The 21,728-nt window shown below is 40.9% G+C and overlaps 1 protein-coding gene across 1 annotated transcript in view; it reads left to right on the forward strand.

Moving 5' to 3' along the window:
• trdn (triadin) overlaps window positions 1-21,728 on the forward strand; it is a 507,565-nt gene that overhangs the window by 198,861 nt on the left and 286,976 nt on the right. The window lies entirely within an intron of this gene.

Below are 21,728 nucleotides of genomic sequence, written 5' to 3' on the forward strand. Positions count from 1 at the left end.
AGCATTTGCCGTACTAAGCTGCAATGCATCTGGATAGGACGCTTTCTGTGTTATGTTCCAACAGGAACATGCTAAATTTCTTTCACTTCCTGAGGAAATAGAACAGAGATTAGATTTATTGGCTGTACCATTTATTGGTTGGACCAGGACAAGCTATTTGTGATGTTCATTCCTAGGAACTTGAATCTCAGCACCGTTGATGAAGACAGTAGCATGAAAATTGCCATTTTTCTGAAGTCAATGACCAGCTCTTTTGTCCTGCTGACTTTGAGGAAAAGGTTGTCCCTCTGGAGCCCGACTCATTATTATTTGAGATACAGCCCACTACAGTGGTATCATCTGCAAAACTGGAGGTAGAGTTAGAGTTGATGGATTAGGCTAGTAGAGAAAGGTGAAGGTGTATGATTAACCTAGTTCTCAGCCTCATTTGTGATTTTGATAAGGGCTACTCTGTTGCTAGGCACAATTAGATTTGAGAAGCAATGACACATTTCAAGGACTCTGGTTGAAAATGGAGCTGTATTCAGAATACAAAACACTAGGGACCTGTGAAGAATTGCCCAGATGGTGTTGATGATGACATACCTTGGGAGGAAAGCAGAACTAAATTTGAAAAGAATAAATAATAACATCTCATGTAAAGTCATGAAGTCTATTTGAGTTGTCAGCAGTTTGTTGGGAATAAGAATAGCAGGAGGTGAATCTTAGGGTCAAAATGAAGTGGGAGAATGTCAGGAAAATGTGAATTCAAGAACAGAGAAGAGAAATCTCGGGATTACTTCTTTGTGTTAGGGGAATGGAAGGGAAGAGCAGGCGAAAATGAAAAATTGTTTCAGTCTTAATGATAAGAAGTTCCAAGAACTCTTTCCTGTATAATCAACAGAGTTAATGAAATAGATAGCAAACTATTTGGCCATCAGCATCAATGCCTGAGGTACCTCACTGGTCACTTCATTCCAATTAAAAATAACCAGTTACTCCAGCTCACAGTTCCTTGATCATTAACCAGTCCAAATCTAGGACCATGCATTCTAAACCTGCTTAGTAATTCCTTATGAGGCACATTACTGAATGCTTGCTTTTACTCAGTGACTTCTTTATTAGGAATACCTGTACACCTGCTCTTTACTGCAAATATCTCATCAACCAAACAAATTGCAGCAACTTAATGTATAAGAGCATGCAGACATGGTCAAAAGGTTCAGAAAGGTAAATTGCGGAGCAGACTTGATGGGCCAAATTGCCTAATTCTGCTCCTATGTCTTATGGTCTTATGAAAATAGGATTTAAGTGTTTTTGACCGTGGGATAATTGTTTGTGTCACACTGGGTGGTTTGAGTATATCAGAAACTGCTGATCTCCTGGAATTTTCATGAGCAACAGTCTCTGGAATTTACATAGAGTGGTGCAAAAAACAGAAAAAAAAGACATCCAGTAAGCAGCATTTCTGTGGGTGAAAATGCGTTGTTAATGAGAGATATCAGAGGAGAATGACCATACGGGTTCAAGCTGACAGGAAGGTAACAGTAACTCAAGTAGCCATGCATTACAACCGTGGTTTGTAGAAATGCATCTCTTAACATACAGCATTGAGCTATAGCAGCAGAAGATCAAGAACATGCACACGGGGGCCACTTCTGTTAGGCACCTCCTGTACCTAATAAAGTTGCCACTGGGTGTCTACCCAACTGCAACACATCAACTGATTTACCCTTTTCGATTTCACTGCTTACAACCTCAAAAATTTCCAAACAAGTTTGTCAAACGTGATTCCCCTTTATACATCTCTGCTGACTCGGGCCAATCCTCTTTATATATAATAGAAGTATAGAAAGAACTTGCTAAATATAAAAAATAAGTTTAAAGTATTCAGCCTACATTACTCAAATCATTATGTGTCTTGAATAAATTAGTTTTGATTGTCTTGATTTGTAGATATTGAGTACATATATAGATATAGCATCATATATACGGTCACATCGTGTATTGTCACTGAAAGTTTACTTCTGTGGACAGAAAGGATACTACACCTAATATTCAGATCTGACAGCTTATGACAAATTAGAGAACCTCAAGGTCCATGATAACACCATGCGTTTAACTTTCATGGTGCTATTAATGTTGAACATCATTTTTCAAAAACGGCTTATTTTTATTTCTCGAGGGTACACCAAGGGCATAATGTGAAGATGATTGGAGGAAAGTATAGGGGGATGTCGGAAGTAAGTTTTTTTTTTACCAAGGGAGTGGGGAGTGCCTGGAAAGCAGCACCAGGGTGGTGGCAGAGACAGATATGCATTTCAGAGACTCATAGACTGGTACATGGATGAAAGAGAAATGGCGGGCTAAATGGAAGGGAAGGGTTAGATTGATCTGGGAGTATGTTAAAAGATTGGCACAACATCGTGGGTCATGGGGCCTAAGCTGTGCTGTACAGTTCTAAAAAGTAGAAAAAAAGAACTAGATGATCTACTTTTTAATTATCTCTGCAATTAATTAATTGAATTAAACTAAATGGGTGATTCAGCAAGAATAACGACAGTGGACTAATTAACTCTGGAGATGAATGCTTCAGGATGCAATTCACTGCACTTTCATAGGATACCTTCAGGCATCAAGTACTTCTACAAATTTCTCTCATACTTTTTTTAATGTGAACTTTGGAATTATTACCAGGTTATAAGTTTTAAGGTGAAATCCTCAAGTTTACGAGGACTTCCTCTCACTTTGTCTCTTTCCCTTTTTGATTAAGTTATTGGTCATTCTGAGCTGTAAGAGATCAGAAAAGGGTTAAAAGCGATGGGATTTTGAATTTCTGCTTTTGGAGAGGAGCAGATTGTTTTATTTTACCTCTAAAATTAGCACTTGTGTGAAAGATATATGCTTTTTAAATAAAGGTGGTACTAATGGGAGTTCAGGCAAATGTCTGGAGTGCAACAGATAGCCAAAGGATATTACAATGAATGATTCATCTGTTATTAGTGCTGCATTGAAGCTGATTCCTAGTTAAAGTTTGTGACAATCTGATGTTTGATAAGACCAAGATAAATGTCCATAGAGAATTTGGGCCTTTAATGCTAAGGATCCAGGATATGTGGTATCGTCAGTCCTGTGCTTGAGTCCAAATGAGAATCAGGTTTAATATCATCAGCATATGTCATGAAATTTGTTGTTATGTGGCAGCAGTACATGCAATACATAATAATAAAATAACTGTAAAAAGTAGTAAATTAGTGGTCATGAGTTCAATGTCCATTCAGAAATCTTATGGCTGAGGTGAAGAAGCTGTTCCTGAATTGTTGAGTGCGTGTGATTCGGCTGCTGTACCTCTTGTCTGATGGCCAGGATGAGAAAAGGGCATGTCCTGGGTGATGGGGGTCCTTAATGATGGATGCTGCTTTTTTGAGACATTCCCCCCCCCCCTTGAAGATTTCCAGAATGTTGGGAAGGTTGGTGCCCATGATGGAGCTGACTGAGTTTACAACTTTCTGTAGCTTACTTTGATCTTGTGCAGTTACTCCCCCCTCCCCCCCCCATTGCATACCAGACAGCGATACAGCCAATTAGAGTGCTCTCCACGGTACATCTGTTGAAAATTGTGACTGTCTTTGGTGGCATACCAAATCTCCTCAAAGTCATGAAGGCACAGAATCAAAGAAAAGTACAGCACAGAAAGAGGCTCTTTGGCCCATCTAGTCTGTGCCAAACCATTTAAACTGCTTTCTCCCTAATGAAATATAGCCAAGGTCTTGCCTTCTGTACAATTACGTCGATATGTTGGACCCAGGACAGATCCTCAGACGTGTTGACACCCAGGAACTTGAAAATGCTCACCCTTTCCACTTCTGATCCCTCGATGAGGACTTGTGTGTGTTCCCTCATCTTACCCTTTCTGAAATCCACAATCAATTCTGGCTTGTCAAGTTGCTTCAGTGGCTTACCAGCGTCAGGTCTGCCCACCTGGATCTTTTCCTTTGATTTAAGCTAAAAACACAGATGCAGCTGAAGGCTAGGCCATTCACTTGAAGCAATCTGACTCTTATTTTTGACAAGTCTAAGAATCGGGGGCATGAAGGGAGTCAAGAATTAACATCCCAGATATTGTTTGCAAGGATAAGTCAAAATTCTCATTTTTGGGCTGCAAGACAGAAATCAATCCCTGTTAGTAAAGGCATGATTCTCCTTTTCATTCCTGTTATGGAATTGAATTTTGTCGGTGAAGTGAAAGGCAGTGTCCTGCTGGAATGCACATTTAGCACCACTAAATGGGGATGGATTTAAGGGCTACATGCACTTCAAATCTCTCTGCAAAGATTTGACAGCATAATCCAAGCAGATGCTTCAGTGCAATATCAAGGAAATGGGGCTCGGTGGTATTTATTTTCCTTTGGATCACCTATCAGTCTGAGGTCTAATTGTTCTCTCTGGACACTGTGGAGGAAGAGGAGTGGAGTTCTTCCAATATTCTGGTCAACATTTTATCTTACAACTACAGACATTAAAGCAAATCATCTGGTTGTTTAGCCTATTCCTTATCGGAGCTCTCTATGTATAAATTAGTTTTGTGTTTCCCTCAGGTGTCATCACATTGTCCAGAGTCATGAAGGCCAATATATATATTCAAAATGCTGGAGGAGCTCAGTAGGTCAGGCAGCATCTATGAAAATTAATAAATAGTCAAGCTTTTGGCCTGAGACCCTTCATCAAGACTGGAAAGGAAGAGGAAGGATGCCAGAATAAAAAGGTGGGAGGGGAAGGAGGTCAAGTGAGAATGCCAGAGTAACAAGGTGGGGGAAGGGGAAGGAGGACAAGGTAGAAAGCCAGAACAAAAATGTAGGGGTAGTACCAGCATGAAAAGTTCCTTAGATACTGCCTCCCCTCTTCCACAATTCTGTGTGCGTTGCTTTGGATTTTCAGCATCTGTGGAATTTCTTGTGTTCAAAATATATTGTTGCCTTCCTCACATCTACTTTTCTGAGCCATAAGATAGAATACAGGCACCTGATCCTTTTTCATTTAGTGCCCTTGCATTCAGACTCTCCAGGGAGAAGGAGGGAAAACAAAACTCAAAGAATGAAAGATTTACTCCACATTTTATTTAAATGAGCACACTTAATTGGTGCCTATTGTAGGCCAGGGAATTGCATAACCCTAGAGGAAATCCTGGATATCTTCAGGCAGCATAAATGTGACAGCAATCTAATATTTTCACACTCATCCCACCATAGGAAGAAAAATTGTACCTCTGAAGTATAATGAAGGAGAAAATGATCATCATTACAGTTTATAATGCAAGGTTTTCTGCCAAAGAGTGTCAATGTAGAAAAGGATGGTAAACATTTCTCAGTGGATCAATGAGACCATATAGAAATTAAAGTACCACTAGCTGGATATTCAGTTTGTTATTCCACTGTGACACAGTAAGCAAAATGAGGATCGTAACATTGTGTATGAAATAACTGAACTTGTCAATCGAACCACAATGCGATTGCCTTCACACTGAAACTGTAACAGAAAAGAATTAATAAAATATAATTACACTAGTAAGCACCCGCTGCACATCATACAATTTTCCTAAGTTTATGCCTTCTCTGCTATCATGATTTCCCTTACCTGAAAGTGTTTCGCTGGTAGGAGAATCAGATAGTCTGCTTCAGAACATAATGTAAACATTTTGCCTTCCTGTTTGGCTTACTTCAAAGGACCTAATTTAATGCAATACACACTGTATGCTGTGTATTCAGCAGATCAGGCAAAATCTATGGAGAGGAATAGACAGTTGACCTTTCCGGCCGAGACCCTTTGTGCTAGGAATCTCTTTTAGTATAGCTTACTTATTTCCCAGGGCCGTATTTCCAGCCTGTTATGCAGAAGTGCATGTAATTGCAGAGAATTTATGGTATCAGTGAGCATGCCTTTTCAAACAAGGGATGCTGGAAATCAAAGTAATATGTAAAATGCTGAAGGAACACAGTAGGTCAGGCGGCAGCTATGGAACCCTGTTGATACTTCTTTTGCCCTGTATATCTTACTGCAATGGAATCTCATTCATTCATTCTGATTATTCTCCAATCCGCTTTAAGCATCTATGTCTACGTTTTGAGAACCTAAACTTCAAAATTTCCTTCGAAGTAAGGAATGCATCTATGAAATGCTCCTGTTTGGTCATGATCTGGTGAACTACAGTTTATTTTGTGGATAATACTGTGAGAATGCATGGTATAATGGATAGCATAAAGGTATTACAGTGACAATAACTCAAGTTCAATTCTGGCGCCCTCCAGCAGAGCTTCCTACGTGCTCCTCATGACTATGTGCGTCTCCTCCAACTGATCTAGTCTCCTCCCACATTCCAAAGATCCCCAGGTTAGTAAGTTGATTGGTCACTTGGATGCACTTGGGGCAGCGTGGGTTCATTGAGGCTGGCATGGTAGCAGAGTGGTTAGGGCAGCACAACTACAGTGCCAGCGACAGGGGTTCAATTCCCGCTACTGTCTGCAAGGAGCTTGTATATTCTCCTCTGGGTGCTTCAGTTTCATCCCACATTCCATTATGGGTGAGTAGGTTAATTGGTCACTTGGGTGTAATTGAACAGCATGGGCTCACTGGGCTGGAAGTCCCGTTATCTTGCTGTATCTCTAAATAAGTAAAGTTTTTAAAAAGGTGTTGCAGGTTTGTTGGCAGTGTAGAGCCCCATTTCAGTACCTGTACACAGACCCATGGTATTAAGATAGCCTGGTATCAAATGACTTCCCATTGTTGCAGAGTGATAGCCGGGACTCTTTGCCATTTGTTTCATAGAATACATCCTTTTGGCTGCTGTATCATACCGGTGAGCTACTCATCAATCACTATCTCTGTAATCCCTTGTCAAACATTGTCTTCACACATATTTTCTCATCCTCACGGTTGTATGTTTGTCCCGTGGTGCGTGCAGCTGTGCGAGCTCCTGCTTTGGTTCTTGAGAGTGACAGATGGTACACTTGCATACGGTGGTTTCTGAAAGTCAGTTGCTGTCCATCTTGTTGAGAGAAAATGACATTTTTCAATCATTGCCTCTGGTTTATGATGTCAGAGTGAGATAAGCTGGAGAGTCTCCCCCAGAGATTCTGGAATGGTCTTCTGCAGTTGGCAGGTTTATTAGGCTTGTACTTTTAGTTTTAATACTGAATAAGCAGAACTGCTATATTCACTTACCTTTCTGGAGACACAAAATAATCTGCACACTTCAATACCCAAGACATGTTTATAACGTAAAGATCATGCTACTTTTAAATGCCTTGAGGAACAATTTTGTTCACGAAGATTGTTGCTGAAACCTTGAATCCACTAACTGAGCACCTCTACTTCCTTAGAAGTTTGTGAAGTTTCAACATGACATCTAACAGTTTGACAGACATCTGTAGCTGTGTGATGGAGAGGGTACTGACTGGTTGCATCACAGCCTGGTATGGAAGCACCAATGCTCTTGAATGGAAAGTCCCACAAAAAGTTGTGGATAGAGCTCAGAAAATCACAGGTAAAGCTCACCTGCACCAAGGACCACAACTACGAGGAGTGCTGTCACAAAAAGCAGTACCTGTCATTAAGGACATCCACCATCCAGGCCATGTACTCTTCTCACTGCTGGCATTAGGAAGAGGGTAGAGGAACCTTAGGATCTACACCACTATGTTCAGGAATAGCTATTACCCATCTTGAATGAGATGGTAGGTGACCAAAATGCATGCAATACTCCAAATTAGGCCTCACCAATGTCTGAAACAACTTCAACATAACATTCCATCTCCTGTACTCAATACTTTGATTTATTAAGGTCAATGTTCCTAAATCCATATTTATGACCCTATCTACCTGTGACACCACTTTCAATGAATTATGGACGTGTTCTCAGATCTCTTTGTTGTACCTCACTCCTCAGAGCCCTACTGTGCACTGCCTAAGACCTACCGAAATGCAACACCTCACACTTATCTACATTTTCCATCTGCCATTTTTCCAGTCCGTCTAAATCCCACTGCAAGCCATGATAGACTTCCTTACTGTCTACCGCACTCCTAATCTTAGTGTCATCTGCAAATTTGCTGATCCAGTTAACCACATTATCATCTAAATCATTGACGTAAATGACAAACAACAATAGACCCAGCACCGATCCCTGCAGTACTCCACTAATTACAGGCCTTCAGGCAGAGAAGCAACCATCTACTACCACTCTCTGGCTTCTCCCACAAAGCCAGTGTCTAATCCAATTTACTACCTCATCTTGAATACTGAGTGACTGAACCTTCTTAACCAACCTCCCATGCGGGACTTTGTCAAATACCTTGCTAAGGTCCATGTAAACAACATCCACTGCCTTGCATTCATCTACTTTCCTGGTAACTTCCTCAAAAAACTCTATAACATTGATTAGACATGACCTACCATGCACAAAGCCATGCTGACTATCCTTGATCAGTCCATGTCTACCCAAATACTTATATATCTGATCCCTTAGAATACCTTCCAATAACTTTTCCACTACTGATGTTAGGCTCACGGGCCTATAATTTCCTGGTTTATTTCTACAGCTTAGCTTAAAAAGCAGTACAACATTAGCTATCCTCAAATCCTCTGGTACCTCATCTGTCGCACAGGATGATTTAAATACCTCTGCCAGGCCCTGGCAATTTCTGCACTTGCCTCCTGCAGGGAACACCTTGTCAAGCCCTGGGCATTTATCCACCCTGAGTTGCCTTAGGAACAGCAAACACTTCCTCTTCTGTAATCTGTATGGGATCCATGAAAGTTGCTGCTGCTTTGCCTCACTTCTATAGACTCTGTGTCCATCTCCTAAGTAAATACAGATGCAAAAAAATTCATTTATGATCTCCCGCATCTCCTTTGGCTCCACACATGGATTACTCCTCTGATCTTAGACCTTAAGACCATAAGATGTAGGAGCAGAAGTAGGCCTTGTGGCCCATCGAGTCTGCTCTGCCATTCGATCATGGGCTGATCCAATTCTTCCAGTCATCCCTACTCCCCTGCCTTCACCCCAAACCCTTTGATGTCCCGGCTAATCAAGAACCTATCTATCTCTGCCTTAAATACGCCCAATGAATTGGCCTTCACAGTGGCAAGTGAAGTCATGCCCTCTTGTCCTAGAATCCTCTAGCATGGGAAATAACTTTGCCATACCTAATCTGTTCAGGCCTTTTAACATTCAGAACGTTTCTGTGAGATTTCCCCCTCATTCCCCTGAACTCCAGGGAATACAGCCCAAGAGCTGCCAGACATTCCTCCTATGGTCACGATGCTGGAAGAACTCAACAGGTCAGTCAGCATCCGTGAGAAAAGAGTAGCCAACGTTTCGGGCCGAGACCCTTCATCAGGAAGGGTCTTCATCTTCATCTTTCCTGATGAAGGGTCTCGGCCCCAAACGTTGGCTACTCTTTTCTCACGGATGCTGCCTGACCTGCTGAGTTCTTCCAGTGTCGTGTACGTATGCTTTGATCCACAGCATCTGCAGTTGTAATTTTGTGTTTTTATTCCTCATATGGTAACCCTTTCATTCCTGGAATCATTTTTTCTGAATCTTCTCTGAACCCTTTCCAATGTCTGCACATCCTTTCTAAAACAAAGAGCCCAAAACTACACACAATAAAGTGTGGTCTCATGAGTACCTTAAAGAGCCTCAACATCACATCCCAGATCTTATATTCTATACCTCTCGAAATGAATGCCAACATTGCATTCGCCTTCTTCACAACTGACTCAAACTTTATGGTATCCTGCACAAGGATATCTAAGTCCCTTTGCATCTCTGCATTTTGAATTCTCTCCCCATCTAAATAATAGTCTGCCCATTTATTTCTTCCACCAAAGTGCATACACTTTCCAACATTGTATTTCATTTGCCACTTCTTTGCCCACTCCCCTAAACTATCTAAGTCCCTCTGCAGGCTCTCTGTTTCCTCAAAACTATCTGCTCCCCCACCTACCTTTGTATCATCAGCAAATTTCATCATAAATCCATTAATCCTATAGTCCAAATCATTAACATACATCATGAAAAGCAGCGGTCCCAACACTGACCCCTGTGAAACTCCACTGGTAGCCTGCAGCCAGCCAGATTAGGATCCCTTTATTCCCACTCTCTGTTTTCTGCTGACCAGCCAATGCTCCACCCATGCTAGTAACTTCCCTGTAATTCCATGGGCTCTTATCTTGCTAAGCAGCCTCATGTGTGGCATCATGTCAAAGGCCTTCTGAAAATCTAAGTACACCACGTCTACTGCATCTCCTTTGTCTACCCTGCTTGTAATTTCTTCAAAGAATTGTAGTAGGCTTGTCAGGCAGGATTTTCCTTTCGGGAAACCATGCTGGCTTTGGCCTATCTTGTCATGTGCCTCCAGGTGCTCTGTAACCTCATTCCTAACAATCGGTTCCAACAACTTCCCAACCACTGATGTCAGACTAACAGGTCTATAGATTCCTTTCTGCTGCCTCCCACCTTTCTTAAATAGCAGAGTAACATTTGCAGTTTTCCAGACATCCAGTACAGTGCCAGAATCTATTGAATCATGAAAGATCATCGTTAATGCCTCCACAAACTCTCCTTCAGAACCCGAGGGTGTATTCCATCACATCCAGGAAGTTTATCCACCCTCAGACCATTAAGCTTCCTGAGCACCTTCTAAGTCATAATTTTCACTGCACATACTTCACTTCCCTGACACTCTTGAATGTCCAGTATACTGCAGACATCTTCCACTGTGAAGACCGATGCAAAATATGCATTCAGTTCCTCTGTCAACTCTGCATCTCTCTTTACAATATCTCCAGCGTCATTTTGTATTGGTCCTATAAGTACACTCAACTCTCTTTTACCCTTTATATACTTGAAAATGCTTTTATTATCTTCTTTGATATTAGTCACCAACATCACTTCCTTCCTAATGACCTTCTTAGTTCCCTTCTGCAAGTTTTTAAAAGCTTCCCAATCCTCTATCTTCGCATTAGCTCTGGTTCCTTTGTATGCCCTCACTTTTGCTTTTACTTTGGCTCTGACTTCACTTGTCAGCCATGGTGGTGTCTGTCTTCTGTTCAAAAAATGTCTTCTCATTCGGAATATATCTGTCTTGCACTTCCCTCATTTCTCACAGAAACTCCAGCCATTACTGCTCTGCTGTACTTCCTGCTAGAGTCCCTTTCCAGTCAACTTTGGCCAGTTCCCCTCTCATGCCATTGTAATTTCCTTTATTCCACTGAAATACCGACACATTGGATTTTATTTTTTCTCTTTCAAAATTCATCGTGAACTCGATCATATTGTGATCACTGTTCCCTAAGGGTTTCTTAACCTTAAGCTCTCTTATCACCTCTGGATTATTACACAACACCCAATCCAGCACAGCTGATCCCCTAGTAGGCTCAACAACAAGCTGTCCTAAAAAGCCATTCCTTCAACATTCTACAGATTCTCTCGCTTGAGGTCCATTACTGATCTGGTTTTCCCAATCCACTTTCATGTTAAAATCCCCAATGATTATCATGACATTGCCCTTCTGACATGCCTTTTCTATCTCCTGCTGTAATTTATAAGACAGAGGATGATATTGTCCCTTGCAATCCACTTGCTCTTAATATATCTGTAGAATCCCTTAGGATTCTCTTTCACCTTGTCTGCTAGAGGAACTTCGTACCTTCTTTTAGCCTTCCTGATTTCTTTCTGGAAGACAAGTTTAGCATGGAGAGATATTTGATGGCCAGCACAGGCATAGAGCCTCTTTCTGTGCCGAATACTTATATGACTGTATAACAGTTATATATTGCATAGCTAGATTTTAGCAAATTATTTTGTACCAGTATTTGTATGAAAATTGCATATTTGGAACAGCAAACAATTATGCAAGGGGTTAAGTTGATCTAGTTACTTTCGGAATTAAACAGGGGAGCAATTTTGATCAGAATACTGTAAAACAAGCAAAGTCATAACAAGAATAGACATTTGTCAGATAAAACTGTAGCTGCAAAGTCTAAAGTGATTCAATATGATAGGTGGCATAACGAGAACATATGAAAATATAACTTTAAAGAAAGTGATGGGATAGCAAGAGATATAGGTGTGGAAATGCACAAGTATTTGCCTGTGGCAAAAAAATTTTAAGACCTTAAGATATAGGAACAGAATTAGACAATTTATTCTGCCATTTCCTCCCAATCTCCTGTTTTCTCCACATATCCCTTATTGCCCTGACCAATCATGAATCTAATGTACAAAGCACATGAAATCCTTGGCATAGAGAATAAAAGTAAGTAAATTATACCAAATCATTATGTCATTGGTTTGGCCTTAGGTCCAGTTCTGAGTCCTTTTTTTTAAAGAGTGTCATGGTCTTAGAGAAGGTGCAATGAAATTTTACAGAATGATGCCAAGATTAAAATGATTAGATTGAAAGAATGGAGAATCCTGGATTGTTCTCTTTAGAGCAGTGTTTTTGATCAATTTAGTTAGAACTACTGAAATCAAATTCAATAGAAACCTGCAAAAGAAAATTGAATACAAATCTGAAAAATCACAAGGTTGAAAAAAGACAAGGAAGTACAATTTCACAAAAGTAATGGATTTTTAAACTATTGGAAACAACTTTGTTAATTTACTGGGTGAATGATAAACCTGGCAGCAAGAAAATCTCCCAAGTCAAAAAGTGAAAGATTCTGGACCCAATTTAATGATAAATTTGTGCAGAAGTTTTGGCCATTGCTTGTATTTCCACTCACTTGACTTCTGGAATGAACAAGCAAGAGATGATTACAATTTGTGAATGCTACTCTTGCATGCATTTAGTACTGGAAATCAAAGACAAATTTCTGCAAGAACTTGGTAATTGTAACAAATTGTTCTGCAAACCATGAATCAATTCTGGTATTAGTTCCATTAATGAATACTGACTCTTTCAATATCAACAGTATTGAGGATCATTAATTTAAACAACCATATTCTGGTGGTGGTAATACTCAGTTGCAAATGTACAATGGGAGATGCTCTTATGGCCAACTGTTCCCAGAATAGTGCCATTTACATTAGTTATTTACGTATTTTATTGAGATACAGTGCAGTATAGGTCTTTCTTGCCCCTCGAGTCATACCACCCAGCAAACCCCCAATTTAATCCTAGCCTAAACACAGTACCATTTACAATGACCAATGTACCTATCAACCAATATGTCTTTGGACTGTGGAAGATAACTGGAGCACCAGGAAGAAACACACATGGTCATGGGGAGAACATACAAACTCCTTACAATCAGGGGCAGGAATTGAACCTGGGTTGCCTGTATTGTAAAGCTTTGTACTAGCCACTACATTACCCATGAGCTGGCATCTTGTGTAAAGGCAAGGAAAATGGTCCGGGAGTTCAAAATTCCATCTTGAGCCCGTTCTTGGCCTCCATCAAAGCTAAAGTGTCACTGTTATTCAAAGAACTGCACCTTTGTCTTTGTCAGCGCTTTGGAACGTCAACTTGGATTATGAGATGAAGTGCTAACTTTGCTGATCCGGAAAATGGATCAAACAAGCATCTGGCCCTATCAAAGGAAAAACTTAAGATGATTATTGCCTTCAGTCGAACTACTTACTTCTTGCAATATGCCAGCAATCTTGGATAGTTTTGGCCACAGGTAATAGTTATGCCTATTTAACTTTCTCTAGAGTAGCTTAAAGAATTATCTGGGTACTTGGTCATGGCTGTATGTAGCTAATGAAATGTTGCACCTATATCCAAAGGGGAAAACATGAGGCAGATGTGATTACTGAAGATGGATTGAGGTACATGTTCCTGATTTCAAATTTGCTCCTGATTAATTCAAATTTCTTGCTGGAAGCTACTTAAAAGTATTACAATTACCAGCCATGAGCACCAAAAATGATGATGTTTTGCACCTTTGAAAGAGCCCAGGAACTTGGAATATTAATCTCAAACAATGGTAGTTTTATTTCCTGATAAATTGGAAACCATGCGATAGGATTTCAGTCAATAATATCCAACCACATGGCCCATGGCAATAAAAAAGCTAAAAAGGTGGAAGTGAACATTGTCCCTGGAGCTTTTTAAATTCTCATTCTCCTTAATGGCACTGAGAACACTATAGGAACTCAAGGTGACCAAGATGAAGTCCTAGACTGTAGCACTATTTCAATCTGCAAGGTGCACAATGCCACTTTGAAAATGTGAATATATTAAGTATCAGAAATAGCTAGCCTGATCACTGTTAGGGCTTTTGACTGGCAATTAAAATATTTGTAAGCATCCATTTATAACATTGCATGACATTTTCCGGGCCAATTCTACAATTTATGACTTGTCCTAGCAAATAAATTGGGGGGAAATAAGCTGTTGCTGTAAATTTTGAGTGTTGCTGGGAGTTGTTCATAGTCTTCACCGTTTACCTCCTGCTAGAGGAGGACTGATCGTACAGCATTTGGATGTCTGATGCACATTAGGAGATGATCAAATGGGAGAAGAGGCATGGGAAGCAGTGTCCCTCAATTCTTCAGAAAGAACCATTTCCATGTCTTAATGACTCAAATGCAATGTACAAGCAAGTTAGACATTGCTTGGATGATTGTCATGGAGATATATGACTCTGTGGAAGAAAGACATAAGATAATGAAGACTAGGAGTTGAGGATGCCATCATCTACCTGCTGAACTGTGTCTACGCCCACCTGGACAAGCCGGCGAGCACTGTGAGGGTCATGTTTTTTGACTTCTCCAGTGTGTTCAACACCATCTGCCCTGCTCTGCTGGGTGAGAAGATGACAGTGATGCAGGTGGATGCTTCCCTAGTGTCATGGATTATCGATTACCTGACTGGCAGACCACAGTACGTGTGCTTGCAAAACTGTGTGTCAGACAGAGTGGTCAGCAGCACTGGGGCTCCACAGGGGACTGTCCTGTCTCCCTTTCTCTTCACCATCTACACCTCAGACTTCAACTACAACACAGAGTTTTGCCATCTTCAGAAGTTTTCTGATGACTCTGCCATAGTTGGATGCATCAGCAAGGGAGATGAGGCTGAGTACAGGGCTACAGTGGGAAACTTTGTCACATTGTGTGAGCAGAATCATCTGCAGCTTAATGTGAAAAAGACTAAGGAGCTGGTGGTGGACCTGAGGAGGGCTAAGGCACCGGTGACCCCTGTTTCCATCCAAGGGGTCAGTTTGGACATAATGGAGAATTACAAGTACCTGGGGATATGAAGGGACAATAAACTGGACTGGTCAAAGAACACTAAAGCTGTCTACAAGAAGGGTCAGAGCCGTCTCTATTTCCTGAGGAGACTGAGGTCCTTTAACATCTGCCGGATGACGCTGAGGACGTTCTTTGAGTCTGTAGTGGCCAGTGCTATCATGTTTGCTGTTGTGTGCTGGGGCAGCAGGCTGAGGGTAGCAGACACCAACAGAATCAACAAACTCATTCGTAAGGCCAGTGATGTTATAGGGGTGGAACTGGACTCTCTGACGGTGGTGTCTGAAAAGGGGATGCTGTCCAAGTTGCATGCCATCTTGGACAATGACTCCCATCCACTCCATAATGTACTGGTTAGGCACAGGAGTACATTCAGCCAGAGACTCATTCCACCGAGATGTAACACTGAGTGTCATAGGAAGTCATTCCTGCTTGTGGCCATCAAACTTTACAACTCCTCCCTCAGAGTGTCAGACACCCTGAGCCAATAGGCTGGTCCTGGACTTTATTTCCACTTGTCATGATTAACTTATTATTATTTAATTATTTATGGTTTTATATTGCTATATTTCTTCGCTATTCTTGGTTGGTGCGGCTGTAACGAAACCCAATTTCCCTCGGGATCAATAAAGTATGTCTGTCTGTTACACTATAGCCAAGACTCTGTTGTCTGCTGGAATCAAGGTCATAGCAACACTGCGTTTTCAGGCTTTCATTGAAGAAATAATACACACCTTGCAACCTCTGAACATTCGGAATATCTCTGTGTCTCTACTGTCTCCGTGCTTACATTCTCCAGAGTTCTACTAGGTTTATTTTTTAAATTATTTTAAATGGTTTTAGTTGGTTATATATTTTGAGGTGTAAAGTGCAGATAGTTCTTAACAATTTCATGCTTTTATATTGGTTACATACTTTTCTGAATGTCAAAAATAATGGGAAATTACTATCGTATTCTTCGTGATTTTCTTGCAGACATTTACAGGAAGAAAAAAAAGAAATACAAAAGAATTTTACTAAAAGCTATACATAAATAGACAGACTGACAAATAAACAGTTTGCAAACGAAGACAAACTGTGTAATAAAAATAATACTGATTTGTAAAGAGTCTTTGAAAGTGAGTCTGCAGGACCTAGAATTCGTTCAGAGTAGTGATGAATGAAGTTATCCATGCCAGTTCAAGACCCTGATTGTTCCTGAACCTGGTGGCGTGGGACCTAATGCTTCTGTACCTTCTGACTCATGGTAGTATCAAGAAGAGGGCATGGTCTGGATAGTGGGGTCCTTGATGATGGATGTTGCTTTCTTGTAGAAGCACTGCAGGTAAATGTATTCAATGGTGAGACAGTTTTGCCTGTGATTGACTGGATTGTATCCACACTTTCTGTAACATTTTTTTTTGTTCCTGAGCATTGATGTTTCCATTCTGTGTTGGAAAGAAAGTAGTTAAAATACTCTCAACTGTGCATCTGTACAAATCTTTGCAAAGTTTTTGTTGACATGCCAAATCTATACAAGACTAGTAAGAAAGTACAAGCAGTTGTGTGTATTCTTTATGATTCTAATGCTAGTCCCAGGACAAATCCTCTGATATGTTAACGCCAAGCAACTTAAAGCTACTAAACTTCTCCACCTCCGTTTCCCAATGCAGACTGGCTCATGGACCTCTGATTTCTTCCAACTGTGGTTGATAATCAGCTCTTTGGTTTTGCTGTTGTTGAGTGAAAGTTTGTTGTTATTGCACTACTCAGCCAAACTTTCAATCTCAATTCTCTGTTGTTGGCCAAATCAAGGGTGGTGATGAATCACAGCCCGATTCATCAGCACCTTTTATTCGGCCAACAACAGTGAACTTAACATCAGCAAGTTTACAGACAGTGTTGGTGCTATACTTAGACACACAAGTATAAAGCAAGTAGAGCAGGAGCTAAACACAAAATATACAGTGCCCCTGTACTGACGATGGCTGGGGTCCGCCAGTGAGGAAATCGATGAACCAGTTCCCGTTGGATGTACGAGGACAAGTCTTTTGTCTTGAGAGGATGATAATCCTGGGTGCTGAGCTGTAGTCAATGAAGAGCATCCTGATGTTTGCATCTTCATTGTCCAGCTGTTCTAGTGCTGAATGAAGAGCCAATTAAATGGCATCTCCTGTTGATGTGTTGGTCTGGAAGGCAAATTGGATTTTAGTTGGTTATTCAAAAAGTTCTCCTTTCTGCAATTGGAAATGGATTACATTCGTTTGAATGCTACCTAATATTATGCAGAATTTCCTTTGCAAAGCATTTTAATTAAATTGAAATGCATACTAAATCATCAATGTAGAGCAATGATTGGTTAAAAAGATCCTAATAACCTTGTACTTTTTTGCTTATTATTTATTTTTGCATCCAAAAGGTATCTACATTTAAATGTTATGTAATCATTGTGTCATTTTATGAGAATAACCCAGTTCTGAAGGAAATAATGATGTTACATTTTCAGGTAAATTTTATTACCTATGATATGGGTTCTTGAAGATCAGCTAAAAGGTCAGAAGAACGTTTTTTTTATGTGTCAGCATGAGGGAATTTGTAGAATGCCTACAAGATGTCTCTTTAGAGGATTTGATGAGGGAGTTTAAGGTAAATGGATCCTCAGGAGGCAGTGATTATAATCTGTCAGAATTCACCCTGCAATTTCAGAGGAAGAAAATGAAGTCAGATGTATCAGTATTACAGTGGAGTGAAGTTAGCTACAGAGACATGAGAGAAGATCTGGACAAAGTTGATTGGAAGGGGCCACTAGCAGGGATGATACCAGAGCAGCAATGGCTGGAGTTTCTGGGAGCAATTTGGAAGGCACAGAATAGATAGAAGAAGTATTCTAAATGTAGAATGACACAACCATGGCTGACAAGGGAAGTCAAAACCAACATAAAAGCAAAAGAGAAGGCATATAATAAGAGCAAAAATTAGTGGAAATTTGGAGGACACTGAAACTTTTAAAAATCAATGATAAGCAACTAAAAAAGCCACAAAGAGGGAAAAGATGAAATATGAAGATAAGCTACCTAATAATATCAAAGAGGCTACCAAACATTTTTTTTCTGATATATAAAGAGTAAAAGAGAAGGGAGAATGGATATTGCACTGTTGAAAATTAACGATGAAGAGGTAGTGAAGGGGGACAAAAGAATGGCAGAACTTTATAAGTACTTTGCAACAGTCTTCGCTCTGGATGGCATGAACAGAATGCCGGAAATGCATGAGTATCAGGGTACAGAATTAAGTGCCGTTGCTGTTATGAGGGAGCAGATGCTTGGGAAGATGAAAGGTCTGAAAGTAGTTAAGTGACCTCAACCAGATGGTCTACACCTTAGTGTTCTGAAAGAGGTGGTTGAAAAAATTGTGGTAGCATTAGTAATGATCTTTCCAGAATCACTAGATTCTGGATTGGTTCAAGAAGACCGGAAAATTGCAAATGTCACTCCACTTCTCCAGAAGGAAGAAAGGCAGAAGAATGGAAATTATAGGCCAGTTAGTCTGACCTCAGTGGTTGGGAAGATGTTGGAGTCGATTGTTAAAGAATGTGATTGTTAAATATTGTTAAAGAATGGAGGCACATGATAAAATAGGCTGTAGTCAGCATGGTTTCCTTAAGGGTAATTCTTGCCTGACAAATCTGTTGGAATTCTCTGCGGTAATAACAAGCAGGTTAGACAAAGGAGAATCAGTGTATGTATACTTGGATTTTCAGAAGGCCTTTGACAAAATGATACACATAAGGCAGCTTAGCAAGTGAAAGCTCATGGTATTTCAAGAAAGATACAATCATGGATTTAGCATTGGTTGGTTGACAGGATGCAAAGAGTGGGAATAAAGGGAGTCATTTCTGATTGGCTACCAGAAAATAGTGGTGTTCTGCAGGGGTTAGTATAGGGACTGCTTGTTTTTATGTTATATATATGATTTGAATGACAGATTTAATGGCTTTGTGGTCACGTTTATGGATGATATGAAGACCACAGGACCATCAGACGAGGAGCAGAGTTAAGCCATTCAGCCCATTGAGTCTGCTCTGCCATTCCATCATGGCTGATCCTGGATCCCATTCAAATCCATACACCTACCTTCTCACCATATCCTTTGATGGCCTAACTAACAGGAAACAATCAATTTCCCTCTTAAACATACCCATGGACTTGGCCTCCACCACAGTCTGTGGTAGAGCATTTCACAGATTCACTACTCTCTGGCTTAAAAAAATCCTCCTTACCTCTAATCTAAAAGGTCACCCCTCAAATGTGAGGCCGTGCCCTCTATTTCTGGATACTCTCAGCAGAGGAAACATCCTCTCCACATCCATTCTATCTAGTCCCTTCAACATTCCGTAGGTTTCAATAAGATCCCTTCTAAATTCCAGTGAGTACAGGCCCAAAGCTGCCAAACACTCCTCTTATGTTAACCCCTTCATTTCCGGAATCATCCTCGTGACCCTTCTCTAGACTCTCTCCAATGACAACACACCCTTGCTGAGATATATGGGGCCCAAAACAATTGACAATAATCCAAGTGCAGACTAACTAGTCCATCATCTCCTTACTTTCATATTCTATTCCTCTTGAAATAAATGCCAACATTGCACCTGTCTTCTTTACTACAGACTCAAACTGTAAGTTAACTTTCTGGGAGTCTTGCATAAAGACTTTTAAGTTCCTCTGTACCTCTGATGTTTGAACCTTCTCCCCATTTAGATAATAGTCTGCACTATTGTTCCTTTTACCAAAATGCATTATCATACACTTCCCAACACTGTATTCCATCTGCCACTTTCTTGCCCATTTTTCCAATTTGTCTAAGTCCTGCTGCAATCACATTGCTTCCTCAGCACTACCTACCCCTCCACCTATCTTTGTAAGATCTGCAAACTTTGCTACAAAGCCATCAATTCCATTATTCAAATCATTGACAAACAAGGTCAAAGGTAGCGGTCCCAATATTGACCCCTGAGGAACACTACTAGTAACTGGCAGCCAACCAGAAAAGGTCCTTTTTATTCCCAATCATTGCCTCCTGCCTGTCAGCTTTTTGGCTATCCATGCCAGTATCTTTCTTGTAATGCTATGGGATTTTATCTTGTTAAACAGTAACATGTGTGGCACCTTATCAAAAGCCTAATGAAAATCAAAGTAAATGACATCCACTGCCTCTCCTTTGTCCACCCTGCTTGTTACTCCCTCAAAGAATTCTAACAGATTAGTCAGGCAAGATTTCCCTTTACAGAAACCATACTAACTTTGACTTATTTTATTATTAGTCTCCAAGTACCCCAAAACCTCATCCTTAATAATAGACTCCAACACTTTTCCAACCACTGACATTAGGCTAACTGGCCTATGTATCCGGTGCTCCTGATGTGGCCATTTATACATTGGGGAGACCCGCCGCAGACTGGGAGACCGATTCGCCGAACAACAGCGCTCAGTCCTCCAGCAGTGGCGGGATCTCCCTGTGGCCGCACACTTCATTTCCACAGACCACTCCCACTCCAACATGTCTGTCCATGGCCTCCTCTACCGTCAAGATGAGGCCACACGCAGGTCGATGGAGCAATGCCTTATCTCCCGCCTAGGTAGCCTCCTGCCTGCCGGCATGAACATTCAACTCACAGACCTCCGTTGACACCCCTGCCGCCCCTTACCCCATCCCTATCTATAATTTTAGTTTGGTTCTCTTTCTCTCTCTTTTATCCCCCTCACTATAATCTCCCCCCAGCCCTACCTTTCTCTCTCTTTTATTTCCCATAATTCTCCACCTTCCCCCCAGCCCATTTCCCTTCAGCCTATCACTTCCCAGCTCTCTACTTCATCCCTCCCCTCACTTCTTATCCCCCCTCGACCATTCCATATTACTACACTCCTGATGAAGGGTTTCGGCCCAAAATGTCGTCACTACCTCCTCCCATAGATGCTGTCTGGCCTGCAAAGCTCTGCCAGCATTTTGCGTTTTTATTTGGCCTAAAATTTCCTTTCTTTTGCTTTCTCCCTTCTTAAAGGAGTGACATTTTCAATCTTCCATTCCTCTGGGGCCATGCCAGGATCAAATGATTCTTAAAAGATTGTGACCAATGCATGCGTTAGCTCTTTAGTAACCTCTCTCAGGACTCTGAGATGCAGTCCATCTAGTCCAGGTGACTTGTCCAACTCAAGACCATTGAGTCTGCCGGGCACTTTTTCCTTTGTAATAATAAACGAAGACAGGTGGAGGAGCAGGTAGGGTTGGGGAAGCAGGGAGGTTGTAGAAGGACTTAGACAAATTAGGAGAATGGTCAAAGAAGTGGCAGTTGGAATACAGTGCTGGGAGATATATGATCATGTACTTGGATAGAAAGAATAAAAGCATAGACTGTTTTCTAAACACAAATTCAAGGTGTCAATGGACTTGGGAGTCTTCATGCAGGATTCCCTTAAGGTTAACTGACAGGTTGAGACAGTTGTAAGGAAGGCAA

The sequence above is a fragment of the Hemitrygon akajei genome, chromosome 9, assembly GCF_048418815.1.
Source record: "Hemitrygon akajei chromosome 9, sHemAka1.3, whole genome shotgun sequence".
NCBI lineage: Eukaryota > Metazoa > Chordata > Chondrichthyes > Myliobatiformes > Dasyatidae > Hemitrygon > Hemitrygon akajei.